This window comes from Lactuca saligna, chromosome 4, assembly GCF_052625555.1.
Source record: "Lactuca saligna cultivar CGN05327 chromosome 4, ASM5262555v1, whole genome shotgun sequence".
Lineage (NCBI taxonomy): Eukaryota > Viridiplantae > Streptophyta > Magnoliopsida > Asterales > Asteraceae > Lactuca > Lactuca saligna.
The window spans coordinates 129,104,187-129,108,190 of NC_136420.1; the positions used below are offsets into that span (position 1 = coordinate 129,104,187).

Below are 4,004 nucleotides of genomic sequence, written 5' to 3' on the forward strand. Positions count from 1 at the left end.
ACTCACTAATTGCTGCTTCGTTTTAGTTTTCCTTATATACTCCTTCATATTCAATCAAGGAAGTTCCACCGGAGGTGAAACTATTTTCCGACCTCCAAGACAGCAACCCCAACGCTACCACTGCCTCTACTATCAAATAGTGGCGGATGCAGCTCCATTTAGTAGGGTGCATGGACTCCACCTAGATGTGGATCACACCATTTTTATTACTATTAAATCCTTCAAAAATCATATTTTTACTAAAAACACCCTCCTTAACACCTATTTGTACATTAAATTGCTCCAATTGACATTTTATTTACCTAAAAACACCAAAAAGGTTTTGAATTTTATGTTTTTATTTATTTTTTATGAAAATGGACCCACTTATATTTAGTTGTGGATCCTGCCAAAGCTCATTTCCTCTGACCCGTTTGCCACTTCCCATCGCCTCCCTCTCCCTTCGTGCACACCGGCAGTAAGGAAAATGGATACAACGGAAGCTCGGCACCCCACCACCACCGCTGATGTTGGATTTCCGTCAACCCACCACCACGATCGTGAAGCTGCTGTCAAATTACTTCAACCACCACCTAGCTGCCGCCACTGTGAGTATTCCACCATCCCCCTCTTTGTATTTTGTCCTCACCGTTCGTAATTGGTCGAAATCGAAGAGACCATCGTTTCAGTTCTTCTTTTTTCTTCATCCCTGCAACTTGCGTTCAAGTTGAATAAGATGTGTACTGTACAAACGTTGATATATTTTAATTAAAATAAACCCCTAACTTTCTGACTTGTACAACTTTGGCCTCTCCTTGAAATCTCTCACAAAATAATTCCAAACCTCATTTAAAATAAACAGAAACAACCCCTACACCTGAAACCCTAACAAATTAAGTCCTAAAACTCCAAATAAGTTTTAAATGCACATGTTCAGCCCCTATGTTAAGAATAATTCGCAATATAAGTCCCTGGAGTATGACTTTGGCAAAAATCAATCCCTAGAGTTTATTTATTTTAGCAAATACCACCATATACTTAATAATTAATATCAAAACTATCCTTTTGGGTTATTAGGTAATATAAATATACTCGGTGGTTTGTTAAAAACGAGGAACATCACGTAACAAATCTCACAACAAGATTCACATCTCGAGCCTCGTTCACACTACGAAAGTGAGGGTTTGCGACCTGTTTTTAATACTTACTTTTACGCTATGTGGAGAATATATATATATATATATATATATATATATATATATATATATATATATATATATATATATATATATATTCTCGTGACAAACACTTACCAAATTTCAAAACTAGTTTATAAATATTATTTTTTTAAATAATACTTCATTTACAAATATACTAGTGATAAATATGTTCTATGTATATAGGTTATAGTTGTTTTTAAATAATACAACTAGTCAAGATAACATATTATTCTACTATAAAAATATTATGATTTTATGATAAAATATGTTATAAAACTTACTTTTGTAGTATTACAAGTTCACATCATTCACACATATATATATATATATATATATATATATATATATATATATATATATATATATATATATATATATATATATATATATATATATATATATCAAGGTTGCAGAAAACGCTCGGCGGTGGATTGGGGTCAAGAGATTAATCGGCTAGGCGGGGATTAATCGGGGATCATTAATAATTAAAAAATTATTAAAATTTTAATAAATATAACATTAGTCTTTAGAATATAACACTAAATATAACATTAAATATAACATAAATAGAACATTATAACATGAAGATATGCTTACAAACAAAACCCCTTTGATTTTTAATACATCACATCTAAATAACCAACTATTACATTGCTTTTCTTAATCACTTAATACATCTTAATAACCAACTTTTAAAGAGTTTTTTAATCGATCTAATGCTAACTTTCCAAGTTGTTTTAGTAGCAGTTAATGCCATCACAGGAACATTTGGAAAATTCTGCTTTATACACCCTAACACTTTGTAATCTGGATGAAAATCATGTCCCCAATTGTTGAATAAACAGTAATGAGTATGTATGTTTATATATCATAGTGTAAAATCATAAGAGTAAGTAGAATCGGACATTGTTATACGTTACACAATGTGCTTCATCAACAACAAATCCAGCAAGTTGTCCCTGTAATTGATTGAACATGTTGTTGCACCTTATCAACAAGTTGTGGCACCTTATCAACATTATCAGCATTCACTCAAGCAATTGATCGAACACTTAGTGGGTAAATGTCGAAGTCACTTCTTCTTCATTTTCATTCCAACCAAACATCACCACCACTTCTACCCTACTTTTTACAACCGAGCACAAATCCAAACCTTGAACTAGAAAAAGATGAAGAAAGAACAAACAATTTTAGGAAGCAAAGTAACAACGATTTTAGAAACCAATAGAAGAAAGAACAAACGATTTCATGAAGGGTTAGCTAACGATTTCATGAAGGGTTACCCTACCTGTTACTTGTAATTGTTGTGAATTGAATTACCTTCAAGATCAATCACTTCTAATTTCTCCATATCCGAAATTTCAGAAGGGATTTTACCACTCAAATCTTTGAAAGGAAGTGATAAAAGAAGAGAAGAAAGAACAAACTATAGAAAGCACAATCTTGAATGCTGCACCTCCAACAAATGTGAATCAAATTTCACTGTGACAAAACATCAAACAACTGGTGTGCACCTTGATTCGCTATCACCTGCACAACATTTTCATAAGAGATTACGAGCTTTTATGTAATCGCTATTCTATTTTCCTAATCTCAATCGATTTCACCATTGGGACTTAACCCATGGTCAACAAACATGCTACCGATAAGTGAGAAGTCGAAAGAAGAGTTAGAAGTAAAAACGAACCTGGATAACTCAATTAGTGTTGACAAGAGGAGCTGAAGTCGGAAGAAGAGTTGATTTTGGAATTGATAAAATTCAAGAGTTGATTTTGGAACCGATAAGCTGAAGTCGTGAACTGAAGCTTGGAAGGAGACTATGACATCGTTGCTTGAAGGAGATGACGAACTGGGGGCCAGAGCTAAAAACGATGGCATGAGACTGTTGATGGTGAACGGAAGAAGAAGATGCGACCGATTTCCCTTTGTTCATCCTCGTTTGTGGTTCAGAGACAGAGAGAATGTCGATTTTATTTTGACTGCATCGAATGAGAAAATCGGAAGCAACCCTATAAGCATTTGTTACATTTTTTACAATTTTGCAGTTAATTTTTATTTTTAAATTGCGTTGACTTTCATTGACCAATTTGGGCGCCTAGACCCATCTTTAGCTATAAACGTCAACAGTCGAGGCCCGCCAACCGATATATATATATATATATATATATATATATATATATATATATATATATATATATATATATATATATATATATATATATATATATAATGTTGTAAAACTCGTTACTCGGTACCTGTTTGGCCGACTACCGAGTTGCGAGTATTCGAGAGTGCTCGGGAGTACTCGAATTCGACAATTCATATAGAATTATTTTTATGGAAATCATATATTTCAAAATCATAAGGTAAAATCAAAAGTTAATTGAAATGTATAACAAAATTAGATACATGTAAATACACAAAAAAACATAAAAACGCATAATGGTCTCACTTCGTGAATAATTGTTGAAAATTTAAGATATATATATATATATATATATATATATATATATATATATATATATATATATATAGTAATAATCATATATGTGTGTTAAATAATAAATCATTAAGTATATTCTACATACTAATCATAGTTGACAGAGCTTTACAAAATGCTCGATACAGTAAGTGGGCAATCGCGGAGTACTCGACATTCTGCAACTCGCCTCGGTAATGGGCCGAGTAACGAGTATTCGGAGTAATCAGACAACTCGACGAGTTTTTACAACAATGTATATACACACACACACACTCGAGTTATTAAACTCTTTTCTTGAAATCATTTATGTACTTGTATATTCT

General features: G+C 32.5%; 1 long non-coding RNA gene across 1 annotated transcript; it reads right to left on the minus strand.

Moving 5' to 3' along the window:
- Positions 1-2,037: 2,037 nt before the first annotated feature.
- Positions 2,038-3,271, minus strand: LOC145042802 (uncharacterized). The gene is made up of 2 exons (XR_013680767.1): positions 2,887-3,271; positions 2,038-2,729 (listed from the first exon to the last, which is right to left on the minus strand). It is a non-coding gene; the product is annotated as an uncharacterized LOC145042802 (long non-coding RNA).
- Between the last annotated feature and the right edge of the window lie 733 nt (positions 3,272-4,004).